The sequence below is a fragment of the Paramisgurnus dabryanus genome, chromosome 4 (genome assembly GCF_030506205.2).
Source record: "Paramisgurnus dabryanus chromosome 4, PD_genome_1.1, whole genome shotgun sequence".
NCBI lineage: Eukaryota > Metazoa > Chordata > Actinopteri > Cypriniformes > Cobitidae > Paramisgurnus > Paramisgurnus dabryanus.
This window is the reverse complement of record NC_133340.1, coordinates 7,237,001-7,254,456: the sequence shown is the minus strand read 5'-3', so window position 1 is coordinate 7,254,456 and position 17,456 is coordinate 7,237,001. Positions and strand designations below refer to the sequence as shown.

Genomic DNA, 17,456 nt, shown 5'->3' with positions numbered 1-17,456 from the left:
TCATTAAACAATTCCATAAATGTTTCTTGGTTATAAAAAAGCTTTTTGTTTTAGTTATTGCACTTTAATTGTAAATATGTTCCTACAATAAAAAACAACTAGTTTGAGATTTATATTCCCTTGTCCTTTTTGAACTATACTAGAAACCTCTCCCCGCTGTAAAAAAGTAACTTTCACCCTGAGTAAAATTAAAATGACTTCCTTTTACTTGAGTAGATTTTGAGGGGTGGTTTCCCGGACAGGGATTAGCTTTATCCAGTATAGACCTTAGTTTAATTAGGATAGTTTTAACAAACATGCCTTACTAAAAACATTACTTATGTGCATTATGATGTAAAACAAAGGGCACTGATGTATTTTAAGATATGTCAGAGCAAGTTGTTTTCAGTTTGGACAGCTCTTACATTTATTTTAGTCTAGGACTAGTCTAATTCCTGTCTGGGAAACCACCCCTTAGACCAGTAACTTTACTTTTACTTAAGTAAAATATTATTAAAGTAACTTTACTTTTACTTAAAGCAACACTATGTAGTTTCCATGTAAAAATGACTTACAGCTCCCCCATGTGGTTGAAAAGCGCAACAGTGCCTGGTATCAGACACTCTTCTGCAGGCGGGGGGAGGGGCGGGGCTGTGTTTCCTACCCTCCACCGCCACTTTCAGAGTGTGCTTGTAGCAGCTAGGAGGCTGCTCAGGTTGCAGCAACAGTACATTTTGTCCAGTTAAAAGTTGTTCTATCACCGAAATAATTTTAGAGACATTATTTAAAGGTAAAAAAACTACATAGTGTTGCTTTAAGTAGAATATTTTATTATCTTTCCACCTCTGCATTCATGTGTATTAAAGAGCACCAATTATGCTAATAAATTGGCACGTTAGCACGTTATTGCAATATCCCATAGTACATACATGTTATTAAAACTTGAACTAATGCATTGTGAGTCTTATAAATTGCTTACATACCTCACCGATTTCCCACTGTCTGGAAAACGCTCGGTTTAGTTCCTGTCTCCGCCTCCCAAAATGTCTAGTGTAATCGGATTGGTCAGATGACTACTCAACTGTTATTGGTCAGCTGGGTTCAGCGTGTGTTTGAAAGGTTACGCCCCTGACTACGCGTGGGTTGACACAGATTCTGACTGAGAGTCACAGCCTCAGAGGCAACGTAAACAAGCGCTATATTTCTCTATAAACGATGGTGTCTGTACTGCCTTACCACTTCAAGCTCGATCCAGAGAGTTCAGACGGCCGTTACGATATAAACGATCTCCGTCAATGAACGCGATTGGATTTAACTTTTTTAGGTGTCCTTAGCTCTGCCAGAATGCTAAACGAAGATGAAAATGTGTTGCAAAGACATCCAAAAGGTAATTATAACGTACTACATAACTATATGGAAACACCAAATGTAGCACATAGAAAGTATTTGTTGAAATGATTATAAAACGATTTCACTTGGTAATTTCTACATTATTTTACTCTAGTAAAATATATTATAAAAGACTGCTTACATACTCTATTACTGTGCAAACTATATGGAAACACCAAATGTAGCACATATAAATTATTTGTTAAAATGATTATAAAACGATTTCACTTGGTAATTTCTACATTATTTTACTATAGTAAACTTAATTATAAAATACTGCTTACATACTATTTTACTGTGCAAACTATATGGAAACACCAAATGTAGCACAAAGAAAGTATTAATTGAAATGAATGTTAGTTCTACATTATTTTACTATGGTAAACTTTATTATGAAGGACTGTGCTATGTTTTTACTTACTAGGTTTTAAGGAGAATGCAACATGTTCCAGGGCCTCTTACCTGCGTGATTCATCATCCAGGTTTTGCACAAATTGTCTAAATCCCTACACACAGAACATTTATTGTACCGACTATAAGCCTTTGAGGTGCAGGACTAGAGTAAGTTTTATTACATTTTTAAACCAATAACACTAAAGTATCATTATAGTAACAAAGTACCCAAAAGAACAAAAGATGTAACTTTAAAGAAAATATAATAGTCAGTCAAAAGTTTTTTTTATTTATTACAAATATATATTTAAATGTTAAACAATATATAAATAAACATACTTTAGTAACCATATTGTGCTCTTGTTTCAAAAATTGTTCAATTCATTTCTTACAGCTATCTATTCAGATAAATGGCATATCAAAGCTTTGTCAGCTGGTGCTATTTAAGACGACACTATAAGGTTATCATCCTGTCGTGTGTTGTTCTCCAGATACGCTTGGAGCTTCCTGATCAGATCGGTCACAATTTTGGCTTTCGACGACCCCTGCACTGAAGATGGCATGCAATCACGTCCTCCTTTGAAGGTCTCTCAAACTGTGATGCCAGGTCCATTGGAATCAGGGCTTCCTTCAGCTTATCTTCAAATACCTCATCAAACACAAGCCTGATCACATCATCCACATAACTGTAGAAATATTGCAGTCAATAAATCTTTTGTTTTGATCATTTATTTCCCTGCTTCATACATTAAGTTTTTAATTATGAATGTATTTGAAATAAAACATTACTGCTTACGGTATGTCACTTGTGTGTTTTGGGAACATAGCCTTGTACTTTCCCTCTCCTGCTTTTGTTACGGCTTGGTGACATTGTAATGGATGGCTGCAAGGTACAAATACCTGTAAAATATAAACAAGCAATTAATTTATTGTAAAAGTAAATACTACTTTATTTAACACAGTTACTAAAATACTTAAATACCTGCACAGCATTCCAATAAATGAGAAAATAAATTTTTTTTTGCTGCAAATCTGAAATCTCAGGCTACGGACAGCAAAGGCATCCACTGATGATGGTGATGGAAACATTGTGAAACGATGCTACTGCCTGGGTTCCTATTATTATGCAGAGAAAAAAAACTTTGTCATCATCAGTTATACATCTAAGACTGGTAGTGGTTTCACTAGCTAAATACATCATGTGTGTTACACACCTTTGCTCCTCATATGCCAGTCTGACTCCTTGTACTGTGTGTAATGATGTTGCATGTTTGCATACAGTGTAGAAGGATGTGTCCAGCTGCGAATCTAGGATATAGACAAATAAAACAAACATGTATTCAGTCAAAAAGACATATTATAACAATAGAGTACAACGACTATAACTCGTTAGACTATTCATTAAAACGTTAATGTATTACATATTACATGGCCCAACATTAGCAACATACATTACGTGTTTACTTCGTTTCAAAATCTAAGAAAGCTTCAAGTAAATACAACAGTAAAATACATATAACTTTAAACAAATCATCTGTACTTAGAGTTTCTTGAGTTTGATCATGAGAACAAATTTTATTACCGGTAACAGTTTAGCTGGTATTTGTATTTAGCTTAGCAACTTAGCAAGTTTGTAAACATGTCTAAACCAACATAGATAAAAAAAAACGATAGTCTGCATAATTCAACATACACGTGTGTAAATATGGTACGTTGTTTATGAAATACAGTATTACAACACAAGACAATTAGCTTGCAAGCTTAGCTCTACATGCACATTATGTTAATCTCCGGTTACCGGTTACGTAATGTACAGTAAAAGGCAAATAATAAACGTGAATACTTACAGCCTGTGATCCAGAAGTGCAGTAATCCAACTTTCAAGAGGAGACTTCGCGCAAATCCAGCTTCGGTTCATGAGAAGCAGTTATTGTGAAAACTCCGTGAACAACTTCTGACTGGATTTTTCCGGAACCGTATTAAACATGATGTCCTCTGTGGAAGTCCATAAAGTGCTATTTTGCCCTCGCATCTAAAGAGACAGCGTCTACTCGAGAGATTTAATCGCTTAAACAATGAAACAAGAGCTTGCAAACAGGGTCAAAGCAGGAACTCACAACCTCCGCCATTTTAGCTGTCTTCTGACTCGGCGCTCCCCACCCTCGTCTTTGAGGGCGTACCCAAGCAAAGCAGAGAGGGCTGAACTATGATAATGTTGGTCTTATCTACGTCACCAATCCCAGGAAGTAAACTGTTGCCTACAATCCGAGTGTTTTTTGTAGTCCTCGAACGTTAGAGACGATAACTCGTGTCATCGTTTTCTTTGAGGTATGTACTTCTTGAATATCGTTAGCATGTACTTATGCACACTTACACACAAAAGGATGTTTAAAAACGTGTATCCTATAATAGGTGCTCTTTAAAATTAAATTTGCGGCCGTTCATAGAGAAAGAGAAACGTTTTCTATCTGTACACATTTCCTTGCAAGTACAATTTTGCCTGTATTATTGGTATCCCCTTCAAAAATTGATCTTTAAAAATGTTATGTTTAATGTCCCCCCCAACATTTAAATGAAATTTTCGCATTTAAATGAAAATAGTTGTTTACTTGCCCCACCCGATGGACAGCGCAATTATGCGCGATGGACAGCGAGTAATTTACTCACAATTCTCTGCTAGTGGGACAAAACAGTGTTAGTGCTGTCAAAACATTATTAAATATTAAAGATAAAAAAGTACCATTATTCGACTGTTTATTTATTGGCAGGCAACTTGTGTGAATTCCACTCCCTCTCTCATAGAAGCAACTTAAACCATTTTGCAAGATGTAAACAACGCTGGTCCAGAAACACTTCCTGTTTCACTTCCTGTTCATGAATATCAACCATGGTGAAAAGTAAAATTGTAAAAAAATTATTATTTATCCATGCTGCAGTGCATGCTGGGAGTCCTGAATGAAATTTGTAATTTGTTGATGCCCAGCATGCATTGCAGCATGAAGTTTTTCATTTAACTGTCACCATGGTTGAGATTCATACTTGTCAGGGATCTCCACGATGGAGAGAGAGAGAGATAGAACCCAGATGCAGGATCAGATGAACAATACTTTATTTATAACAAAAATGACAAAACAAAGACCCACGAGGGGGTTAAAAGAGCAAGACAAAAGACAGATAACTAGACCTACACTAAACTAAGACATGAACTGGATAAGACTACAAAACTATAAAACAATATACTGACTATACACTAACTTACAGATGAACAGGTCAATACAGATACAGGCATGAAGCAAGACAGCACAAAGTGTTTCACAAACACAGGTTACAAACGAATCAGCACAGGACAGCAAACACAAGGGCATTAAATAAGGGAGCAAATCAAGAGGGGAACAGGTGACATGAATCAAACAATAATGGGATAATAAACAAGGAAACGAGGGGGCGGGGTCAAGAGACGAGACAGAAAGCACATGGCTAAAATAATCAAGGCCAGTGCTTTCACACAAAACAGGTGTGTTCGACTTCATGCGGCGCTGCGCAGACCGATCGGCGGCTGACTTGAAGCAGTGCATTCCGGTTAGTATTTCTGTCCGACTTAAGCTGGCGCTGCAGGCACGTGACTGTGTCATATGGTTTTTAAGTACCGCGAGAGCGGTTCGAGATCAGCCGCCTGAGTTAGCCAGCGCAGTTCCCGAAGAGGAGCTGCACGGGCTGTAATGACGACACAGCTGTTTCAAGATTGGTCGGATTCACCACATGACAACAATCACGTGTGTTTCGTGTGTATTTTCACGCCCTCAGTTCCACAAATGCTCACAAATCTGTATTTTTATAACAGTTAAAGCTCTTTTCATGTAGTCGCGATGTTATATTGTGTCATCTTCATCAAAATAAAATGGATACAAAAACGTAGACCCCACTACATTGGTATTTAAATAATTTATGCTTCTGTTAAACTTTATTCTTGTAAAAACAGATGCTGTAAGCCTCTTCAGTTCCACTCATGCTCATACACGGACATTCAAAACAGTATAATTCACTTTTTATGTAGTTTACATCTTACAAATCATGTTTAATGCGATTAAGCAAGCAAACGGCACGTGATCAGCCATGCCTGACGTAAATGCAGCAAACTACGGGAACCACAGCGCGTCCGACTTCACGTCTCCGTTTTCAGCTCCTCCCCGCCTGCACACGGCTAATCTCGCCGATCGGTAACATCCAGCCACAGCCGATGTCGAACACACCTAACATGGGCCTGTCATGATTCTGCCTCATGACTAATACTAAAACAAGGACAAGAGGGCAGAATCATGACAGAACCCTCCCCCTAAGGAACGCCTCCAGGCGTTCCTCAGGGGAACACTAGACACGAGACACGACAGACTGACAAACAGACACAAACCAACAGAACATGACAAATAACAGCAATGGCAAACAATGAAGAATTACAAAAGGGTTGGGGTGATACAATAAAAACAATAAACAAGGGAGGGGGGAACAGAGTTTATAGGAGGAGGTCCAGGTAGGGTGGGATTGGGTGGGCAAAAAGTCTTAGGGCCAGGGGAATCAGACGAGGGCTGAGGATGGGAAGTACGGGCAGGTTTAGTGGGCCTCTTGGCAGTAGGTTTGGGAAAAAAACAGGGCTGGCTGGGTAGGGAAGAGAGTCCAAGGAAGACATGGAGACAGAGTCCGAGACAGGGGGCGCTGCATCCGACAGCAGAGGAAAGACAGGGGGCGCTGCATCCGACAGCAGAGGAAAGACAGGGGGCGCTGCATTCGACAGCAGAGGCAATACAGGGGTCGAAACAGGAGACGCTGCAGCTGGCTGTGGAGCCGTGACAGGGGGCGCTGCAGCTGGCTGTGGAGCCGTGACAGGGGGCGCTGCAGCTGGCTGTGGAGCCGTGACAGGGGGCGCTGCAGCTGGCTGTGGAGCCGTGACAGGGGGCGCTGCAGCTGGCTGTGGAGCCGTGACAGGGGGCGCTGCAGCTGGCTGTGGAGCCGTGACAGGGGGCGCTGCAGCTGGCTGTGGAGCCGTGACAGGGGGCGCTGCAGCTGGCTGTGGAGCCGTGACAGGGGGCGCTGCAGCTGGCTGTGGAGCCGTGACAGGGGGCGCTGCAGCTGGCTGTGGAGCCGTGACAGGGGGCGCTGCAGCTGGCTGTGGAGCCGTGACAGGGGGCGCTGCAGCTGGCTGTGGAGCCGTGACAGGGGGCGCTGCAGCTGGCTGTGGAGCCGTGACAGGGGGCGCTGCAGCTGGCTGTGGAGCCGTGACAGGGGGTGCTGCAGCTGGCTGTGGGTCTGATGCGGACCCAGGTGGAGACTGAGAAGATGGACTGGAAGCTCGCTTCTTCCTCTTCTTCCTCCTAGGTCATGGAGCAGATAAGGTAGGTTCCGCCGAGGTCATGGTGGGCTCCGTGGAGGATCCATCAGACACTGACTCCCACGAAATCCTCCTTCCTCGCTTACCACGCAGACTGACTGACAGAGCAGGGTTCTCAGGAGTCACAGTGGGCCGACCTGGGTCCTCAGGGAAGCGACGGCCAGGACACAGCCCTCAGGGACAGATGGCAGTTGGGTAGGTGGTCTCACCACAGTTGGGCCCCTGAGCTCCTCACGATTCATTGTGTAGCGAAACCTGATCCACAAAGCCCAGGGGCTCCAACATCCTCATCTCTGAGGGTTTGAGGGGTTCGTTGAGGCAGCGGTTGTAGATACACTTCAGTTCTGCCTCATTGAACCCCGAGTCCCTAGCAGCAGCGTGGAAGACAGCAGCAAAGGACCGCACATCGGCCTCCCCCTGTCTGAGGCCGAAGAGAAGATGAGCCTGGTGGCTCCTTTGGGCTGAGGGTGAAGCACTCATCGATCTGCTGGGTTCTGTTATGGCTGATTCGTCTGTCAGGGATCTCCACGATGGAGAGAGAGATAGAACCCAGATGCAGGATCAGATGAACAATACTTTATTTATAACAAAAATGACAAAACAAAGACCCACGAGGGGGTTAAAAGAGCAAGACAAAAGACAGATAACTAGACCTACACTAAACTAAGACATGAACTGGATAAGACTACAAAACTATAAACTAAAACAATATACTGACTATACACTAACTTACAGATGAACAGGTCAATACAGATACAGGCATGAAGCAAGACAGCACGAAGTGTTTCACAAACACAGGTTACAAACGAATCAGCACAGGACAGCAAACACAAGGGCATTAAATAAGGGAGCAAATCAAGAGGGGAACAGGTGACATGAATCAAACAATAATGGGATAATAAACAAGGAAACGAGGGGGCGGGGTCAAGAGACGAGACAGAAAGCACATGGCTAAAATAATCAAGGCCAGTGCTTTCACACAAAACATGGGCCTGTCATGATTCTGCCTCATGACTAATACTAAAACAAGGACAAGAGGGCAGAATCATGACAATACTCTGATTCTTGATGTTTGTGCATCCCAATTACAAAGCGGATATTTTTTGTCCAAAGTTTCTAAAACTCCTTAAAGAGCACCTATTATGGGATACACGTTTTTAAACATCATTTTGTGTGTAAGTGTGTATTAGTACATGCTAACGATATTCAAAAAGTACATACCTCAAAGAAAACGATGACGCGAGTTATCGTCTCTAACGTTCGAGGACTACAAAAAACACTCGGATTGTAGGCAACAGTTTACTTCCTGGGATTAGTGACGTAGATAAGACCAACATTATCATAGTTCAGCCCTCTCTGCTTTGCTTGGGTACGCCCTCAAAGACGAGGGTGGGGAGCGCCGAGTCAGAAGAGAGCTAAAATGGCGGAGGTTGTGAGTCCCTGCTTTGACTCTGTTTGCAAACTCTTGTTTCATCGTTTAAGCGATTAAATCTCTCGAGTAGACGCTGTCTCTTTAGATGCGAGGGCAAAATAGCACTTTATGGACTTACACAGAGGACATCATGTTTAATACGGTTCCGGAAAAATCCAGTCAGAAGTTGTTCACGGAGTTTTCACAATAACTGCTTCTCATGAACCGAACCTGGACGTCTCCTTCTGAAAGTTGGATTAACGTTACTGTGCACTTCTGGATCACAGGCTGTAAGTATTCACGTTTATTATTTGCCTTTTACTGTACATTACGTAACCGGTAACCGGAGATTAACATAATGTGCGTGTAGAGCTAAGCTTGCAAGCGAACTGTTTTGTGTTGTAATACTGTATTTCATAAACAACGTACCATATTTACACACGTGTATGTTGAATTATGCAGACTATCGTTTTTTTATCGATGTTGGTTAAGACATGTTTACAAACTTGCTAAGTTACCAGCTAAACTGTTACCGGTAAAATTTGTTCTCATGATCAAACTCAAGAAACTCTAAGTACAGATGATTTGTTTAAAGTTATATGTATTTTACTGTTGTTTTTACTTGAAGCTTTCTTAGATTTTGAAACGAAGTAAACACGTAATGTGTGTTGCTAATGTTGGGCCATGTAACATGTAATACATTTACGTTTTAATGAATAGTCTAACGAGTTATAGTCGTTGTACTCTATTGTTATAATATGTCTTTTTGACTGAATACATGTTTGTTTTATTTGTCTATATCTTAGATTCGCAGCTGGACACATCCTTCTACACTGTATGCAAACATGCAACATCATAACACACAGTACAAGGAGTCAGACTGGCATATGAGGAGCAAAGGTGTGTAACACAAATGATGTATTTAGCTAATGAAACCACTACCAGTCTTAAATGTATAACTGATGATGACAAAGTTTTTTTTCTCTGCATAATAATAGGAACCCAGACAGTAGCATCGTTTCACAATGTTTCCATCACCATCATCAGTGGATGCCTTTGCCGTCCGTAGCCTGAGATTTCAGATTTGCAGCAAAAAAAATTGATTTTCTCATTTATTGGAATGCTATGCAGGTATTTAAGTATTTTAGTAACTGTGTTAAATAAAGTAGTATTTACTTTTACAATAAATTTATGCTTGCTTATATTTTTACAGGTTGTACCTTGCAGCCATCCATTACAATGTCACCAAGCCGTAACAAAAGCAGGAGAGGGAAAGTACAAGGCTATGTTCCCAAAACACACAAATGACATACCGTAAGCAGTAATGTTTTATTTCAAATACATTCATGATTAAAAACTTAATGTATGAAGCAGGGAAATAAATGATCAAAACAAAAGATTTATTGACCGCAATATTTCTACAGTTATGTGGATGATGTGATCAGGCTTGTGTTTGCTGAGGTATTTGAAGATAAGCTGAAGGAAACCCCGATTCCAATGGACCTGGCATCACAGTTTGAGAGACCTTCAAAGGAGGACGTGATTGCATGCCATCTTCAGTGCAGGGGTCGTCGGAAGCCAACATTCCGATCAGGAAGCTCCAAGCGTATCTGGAGAACAACACACGACAGGATGATAACCCTAAAGTGTCATCTTAGATAGCATCAGCTGACAAAGCTTTGATATGCCATTTATCTGAATAGATAGCTGTAAGAAGTGAATTGAACAATTTTTGAAAGAAGAGCACAATATGGTTACTAAAGTATGTTTATTTGTATATTGTTTAACATTTAAATATATATTTGTAATAAATAAACTTTTGACTGACTTTTATATTTTCTTTAAAGTTACATCTTTTGTTCTTTTGGGTACTTTGTTACTATAATGATACTTTAGTGTTATTGGTTTAAAAATGTAATAAAACTTACTCTAGTCCTGCACCTCAAAGGCTTATAGTCGGTACAATAAATGTTCTGTGTGTAGGGATTTAGACAATTTGTGCAAAACCTGGATGATGAATCACGCAGGTAAGAGGCCCTGGAACCTGTTGCAATCTCCTTAAAACCTAGTAAGTAAAAACATAGCACAGTCTTTCATAATAAAGTTTACCATAGTAAATAAATAATGTAGAACTAACATTCATTTCAATTAATACTTTTTTTGTGCTACATTTGGTGTTTCCATATAGTTTGCACAGTAAAATAGTATGTAAGCAGTATTTTATAATTAAGTTTACTATAGTAAAATAATGTAGAAATTACCAAGTGAAATCGTTTTATAATCATTTCAACAAATACTTTATATGTGCTACATTTGGTGTTTCCATATAGTTTGCACAGTAATACAGTATGTAAGCAGTCTTATAATAAATTTTACTAGAGTAAAATAATGTAGAAATTACCAAGTGAAATCGTTTTATAATCATTTCAACAAATACTTTCTATGTGCTACATTTGGTGTTTCCATATAGTTTGCACAGCAATACAGTATGTAAGCAGTCTTTTATAATAAATTTTACTAGAGTAAAATAATGTAGAAATTACCAAGTGAAATCGTTTTATAATCATTTCAACAAATACTTTCTATGTGCTACATTTGGTGTTTCCATATAGTTATGTAGTACGTTATAATTACCTTTTGGATGTCTTTGCAACACATTTTCGTCTTCGTTTAGCATTCTGGCAGAGCTAAGGACACCTAAAAAAGTTAAATCCAATCGCATTCATTGACGGAGATCGTTTATATCGTAACGGCCTTCTGAACTCTCTGGATCGAGCTCGAAGTGGTAAGGCAGTATAACGCTTGTTTACGATGCCTCTGAGGCTGTGACTCTCAGTCAGAATCTGTGTCAACCCACGCGTAGTCAGGGGCGTAACCTTTCAAACACACGCCGAACCCAGCTGACCAATAACAGTTGAGTAGTCATCTGACCAATCCGATTACACTAGACATTTTGGAAGGCGGAGACAGGAACTAAACCGAGCGTTTTCCAGACATGCAGAAATCGGTGAGGTATGTAAGCAATTTATAAGACTCACAATGCATTAGTTCAAGTTTTAATAACATGTATGTACAATGGGATATTGCAATAACGTGCTAACGTGCCAATTTATTAGCATAATTGGTGCTCTTTAATGACAAACTGCTGTGAAAGTGCTGGATCTCAAACTTTATTGACAGAAAACAAACTTTTGATAGGTAAATAAATAAGGTGATGATCTTTACCATTATGTACCAAGAACCACAGAATTACACTATTAACTTTACATGTTCATAACAAATGTGGTGTATTAACACAAAGTTAACACAACCAGGGAAAAAACTAGCAAGCAAATGTCAAGAGTCCAACTAAAACAAACACTAATCACAATAATGGTGACTTAAAATGAAACAAAACATCAACATCTACACCTAATAAGTGAATTGTGTTTCCTACAGCAATATATTTACTGAACATTCAGAAATAATGTTTTATAAAATAATAAAATGCAATGTTTCTCTATCATTTACATAACAGATGTTGTTTGAAACATTGTGTGAACATTAAAACATGACATTGTCATAACGTTTAAAAATGGTAAAATGTAACATTCTTCTAACGTTCAGACACAAAAACGTTCTTAGAACGTCATGAAAACTGGACACTTTTTACGTTGGCAGAACATTTTTGGGAACCTTGGGAACTTTCAGGGAACGTTCTTAGAACTTTTTTCTTTTAGCTGGGTAGCCACTCAGCATTTTCACTGGCCAAAATTTTGTTGCTTGTAATATACATTTTATATGATTAAACTTGGCTTTGGCATCCTAAAATGACTTTAATTTGAGCAAATTAACTTGGTTTAGCTAAATTAGATGCAGATTGAATTTCAAATGCAGTCTTAAATTATTAGCTGGTATAGACCAGGTATATCAGTATAGATCATATCATATATTTAGGTGCATGAAAAACATGCTAGTAAGGCATAAATAGATTAACTTTGAATGAATATATTAAAAGTTGAGCAGTGGTGTAGAAGATTAACTGAAAAGATCAACACAAAACCCCTCAACAACCACTTTAAATATTTATTAACAACACCAGTAAATACTGTCAAGAAATGTACATTAATTTTACTGTCAACTTGTTTATGCAGATTGTATTTTATAAGCTTGATCATGGTTTATGTTAAAGTGATTTAAGCCTTTTAATGACAAATGTCGAAAGGGCATTGTTGTTGCCCAAAGTACATGAAAATTATGCGCAAACCTCTCAGCTGGCGGGTTTCCTTTGATTTCGTGTGCATTCAGATATACGCCACGAATTGCTCTGCGCTCTTGCCCTGTGAGTGTGCACGCAATTTATATCTCCTCAATCACTTCCAATCATTTGTTTTATCTTTCCCGAAGTGTGTATGCACTCTGCGTTAGAGCCCTGCACGGGCCGGAAATCTAGGCCCTGACCCGGCCCTGGCCCGAGACGCTTAGGCCCTAGCCCGGCCCTTGTCCGACAGCTTATCAGAATTCTCAGCCCGAGTCCGACCCGAGTCCGAACTTTTTAATTCTCCCCATTAGGAATCTGTGTCCGCATCACTGCATTGTGTGTGTTTGTGAGTAGACGTCTGTGCTGTCTGCTGTGAGGTTTTTATGAGAGAAACACAAACTTTTTAATAGCCTATTTAATATGTAAACTTGAATTTGAAATAAAACTTACTGCGGAGAAGTTAATGAGATCTCTATCGTCTCTCTTGCTACGTGACGCGACAATTATTTATTATTTAAAATCCGTTTACAAGATAAATATATAAACATTGTGTTGTTAAACTGATGAAATTATCTTGCTATACGCTACATCAGGGCCGGGTCTACGGGGGGGCTGGGGGGGCATTGCCCCCCCAGATTTTCCTTCTGCCCCCCCAAAAATGTCCAGCCAACCTTAAAATAACGGAGTGTCTTTAAACAAAAATGTCTTCTTTAGCCAAGCGCTAGCGTTTACAGCTCCCGCCCACCCTCACCTAATTAGCTTATTAAAACCTTAGCAGTCTTTTCAGCAGTATTTAAGTCACAGGAAAAGCACTACTGTTCTCTATGACGGTAACTACAAAAAAAACACATCTATAAAATATATATCAGAAACTACGGAGCCCTTCTGATGACATGGTAAAACTTTTTTTTTAAATCGTGGCCACGAATTAGCAATTCGTTCCCACGAATTATTAAATCGTGCGCATGTTTTAGTAATTCATTCCCTCGTTTAAGCTAAATCGTGCGCACGATTTAGTAATTCGTTCCCTCGTTTAAGCTAAATCGTGCGCACGTTTTAGTAATTCATTCCCTCGTTTAAGCTAAATTGTGCCCACGTTTTATTAACTAGTTCCCTCGATTAAGTTAAATCGTGGCCACGTTTTATGAATTAGTGCCAAGAATTTCATTTAAACCATCTGGACATTAACACAACGCTAACAAGATCAAATTCACTCTAGCCATTATAAATGACGCATACTTAATGCAGTTTTATAAATTCCTGCCAAGAATTTCATTAAAATCATCGGAATAGTGACGCTTATTGCAGCTCAATGCATTAATACATTGCTATTAAGTATCAAATTCATACACCTTATGGCTCCTGTATATATACAGTTTATTAACTCCTTCACAGAATTTCATAAAATATATTGGGACATAACGTGAGCTAACGCATTGATACAGTGCTATATAAGGATCAAATTCATACATCTTGGGTCTTAAACCGTTTTATTCATTTCTGGCCGGAATAATAAAAAAACAATAATCGGGAAATTAACATGACCCTTAACGCATAAATACAGTGCTATTTAAAGATCAAGATTAATCTATATACCTTATTAATGAGCCAAACTTCATATACAGTTTTATTAATTCCTGTGCAGAATAAAAAAAAAACCTTAACACAACCTTTAGGACATTAACATGACGCTTAATGCATGCTAATGCATTAAATACAATGCTTTTAAGATCAAAATCACTTTATTAATAAGTCACATATTCCTGCACAGAATTAAAAAACATATTGGGACATTAACATGACGCAGTAATTAATTTTGTCATTTATTTTGGTTTGTCCAACTAAAAAATCACCCAAGTGACATAAAGAGATTTTATTAAGTTATTTTATTTTAGTGATATTTAAGCCCCTGAATTATTTAGTTTAATTAATTACTGCGTCACGGTAATGTCCCAATATGTTGGGACAATATATGGGCAGGAATACATAAAACAGAATATGTATATGACTTATTAATAGTTATTTTAATCTTTTACTGTATTTAATGCAATAGCATGCATTAGCATCGCTGGTCAAACTGTGCAGCCTCTTTGCTTAACATAAAAGTGCTCAACCTGTTCGGCAGGTCCAACCATAGGGATTTTTAAAAATATATGGGGATCATTGAACGGCTCCTCCCCAAATGGCATAGCCTGTCGGCCTTTGATGAAAAGCCGCGCCGATGAATGCTTGTTTATTGCAGTACATATGCGGTCGGATTGATCCATCAAGCAGATAGACTATTTGATAGAAAGTGTGGATTAAGGATGTTTAAAATCTCTAGCTTGGTGGTCAGTACATGAATGGATCAAATCAGCACATTTGCAAAGGTTTGTCTCCATATGGCTATATAATAAATACAAATAAGAAGGGTAACTTTGCAGTATCACATTATATATTTTCTACTAAGTGATTTTCATATTATAAACGAGAGTATTCAACTGCAATATGGCAATATCCTCACAACATTATTATTTCTCAAAACTTTGACAAAAATTATTTTCAAAGGAACTGTATTATTACAGTTATTCAAAGATGCACACATTATTCCGCATATGATTTAAATATTAGTCGAGAGTATATAACGGCAATGAACGTCTTATATGGCAATAAATATCCACATAACTTCAAATAACAGCATAATGAAATTAATAAAAAGACAAGGAAGCAGGATTGGCATGTAAATTGTATTATTATTACCGGAAAAACAGCAAAATAACTGAAATAAACTCTGAGGTAAATGAACAATAACAGTGGAAAAAACTTTATTATCTATCAAAACTTTATATGACAAAAATTATATTTAAAGTTATTCAAAGATGCTAGGGGTGACCCCGAATAGTCGAAGATTCGATGCATCGATAGGAGAAGCCTGATTCGACTACCAATCTCACAGTCCAATCGTCGCAGATGTGTTATGAAATGAGGATCATTCAATTTTAGCCGTATATGGGTTCACACATTATCTGATTTCACATATAACAGCTTTCTCACAATATATTAATATACAGCATATTATTATAATGCTGCAAATAATATGTGAAGTAACAGCTTTCAATAAATATTTTTAAAATGCGTTAATAAATCCAACATCCCCTGTGACCGGGCTACACGGAGGTTTCTTAGTTAATAAAACATTGCCTCTTTGTTTCTACATTTAAAAGACAAAGCTGGCAATTATATTATGGCTATAGATTTCTATTCTTTCAATAATTTATTTTATTTTATTTATAAATCACTCTGGGTTATCTGATTTGATTTAACTATTTGGCTTGTGTTTTGTTTCTGTGCACTTGAGGCATTTTGAATATTTGTTCTGCACCTTGTTACTTCTGATGACCTTATTTTATTTAAAAAATGTATCTATTATAAAACGTAAATTCTGATCTAATTTAAGTCTGTAAATTTTGGATAGCTTTTCGTTGTATCAATGTTGCGCTACTGCGTGGTGGCCATGCTTGCGCATGTAATTTAGCCGAACAGGCTAGGTGCTCTGCCTCTCATATTTAGGAGTTCATCAAACTAAACATTAAAAAACGGATGTTTTTCGACGGGTATAAGTTTTTAAAATGTATTTATCATACATTTTGGTTATCTTGTCAAAAGTTAAACTACAAAACAGGTAAGCCGTTATTTAAAATGTCGGTGATGAAACGGAAACTATCTGCACCGAACCTATTTCTGCCTGACTTTTCTTGTGATTTAATATTATGGTTGGTGTTCACTTTTAAATGATAGCAAAGAGATTCCTGAAATAAATAATATCATCAGGTCTTTCTGTATCTAAAGTGAATACAGAGAGGATCAAAGTCAGAGCAAGCAAACAGGTATTTCTGTGCTAAATAATAACGCATAGTGTCTATAAAATCATTAATTTCAGTGTTTTTCATGTTATAAATTAACGTTTAATGAATTGTAAATAAAGATTAGTTTTTATCATTTACCGTCACAATCACAAATTATTTGTCATTTCTCATTTGTCGGGGTTTTTTTTTTTGGTCATGACTGCTTTGACGCGCTATATCTCCAAATTAAATAAAAACACTGAATTAGCCGAGGTTTCTAAGGCAGAATCACCTTTGTTATTTTTTTAGGTTTAGTTATCAAAATGTATTTTTGTGTGATGTTCTGTAGATCTTGGCTTTAAAATGTTATGAGGAATAAATAAACAAATGTTGCCTTATATATTTTACCTTAAAAAAAATAAATATATAAATGCATCGTCAGTTTTGTCTTCGTTCATCACTTGAAAGACAGTTTTGGTCACTTTAACAGAAAGTTGTTTATGTGTGCTGCTTGTGAAAGAAAATAAAAGTTAACAATTTGTACCTGGTCTGGCCCCCTCCCAACCCATGCAGACAAACATAGATATGATTCGACTATCGGTCGACTATGGAAAGATTCGACAATTCTGATTCAAATACGTAAATCCTTAGTCGAGGACACCCCTAAAAGATGCACACATTATTCATGAACACGTTCATCTCTGGCCTGGCTCTGTTATGTAATAGCTGATTGACAGGTGCGCAACTCCGTCTTTCGAACAGGTATAATTTTGTATACCCAACAAACACAAAACGTTCCCCTAACGTTCCCATATGGTTCCCATTTGGTTATTTTTT

General features: G+C 38.1%; 4 long non-coding RNA genes across 6 annotated transcripts; 2 read left to right on the top strand and 2 right to left on the bottom strand.

The window, feature by feature from the left end:
* Window positions 1-515: 515 nt before the first annotated feature.
* Window positions 516-2,492, top strand: LOC141282068 (uncharacterized). 2 transcript variants are annotated; one of them, XR_012336625.1, is made up of 3 exons: window positions 831-1,366; window positions 1,793-1,929; window positions 2,253-2,492. It is a non-coding gene; the product is annotated as an uncharacterized lncRNA (long non-coding RNA). The 2 variants fall into 2 exon arrangements; XR_012336624.1 differs by having other exon boundaries at window positions 516-1,929.
* Window positions 2,307-4,180, bottom strand: LOC135786228 (uncharacterized). Its single transcript, XR_010546915.2, has 5 exons — window positions 3,609-4,180; window positions 2,976-3,069; window positions 2,744-2,877; window positions 2,558-2,661; window positions 2,307-2,447 (listed from the first exon to the last, which is right to left on the bottom strand). It is a non-coding gene; the product is annotated as an uncharacterized lncRNA (long non-coding RNA).
* Window positions 4,181-8,320: 4,140 nt separating this feature from the next.
* LOC135786052 (uncharacterized) lies at window positions 8,321-10,413 on the top strand. Of its 2 annotated transcripts, XR_010546787.2 has the most exons (5): window positions 8,321-8,845; window positions 9,362-9,455; window positions 9,554-9,686; window positions 9,769-9,869; window positions 9,980-10,413. It is a non-coding gene; the product is annotated as an uncharacterized lncRNA (long non-coding RNA). The 2 variants fall into 2 exon arrangements; XR_010546786.2 differs by having other exon boundaries at window positions 8,328-9,455; window positions 9,980-10,411.
* On the bottom strand, window positions 10,026-11,523 carry LOC135786053 (uncharacterized). Its single transcript, XR_010546788.2, has 3 exons — window positions 11,190-11,523; window positions 10,484-10,620; window positions 10,026-10,165 (listed from the first exon to the last, which is right to left on the bottom strand). It is a non-coding gene; the product is annotated as an uncharacterized lncRNA (long non-coding RNA).
* Window positions 11,524-17,456: the final 5,933 nt, after the last annotated feature.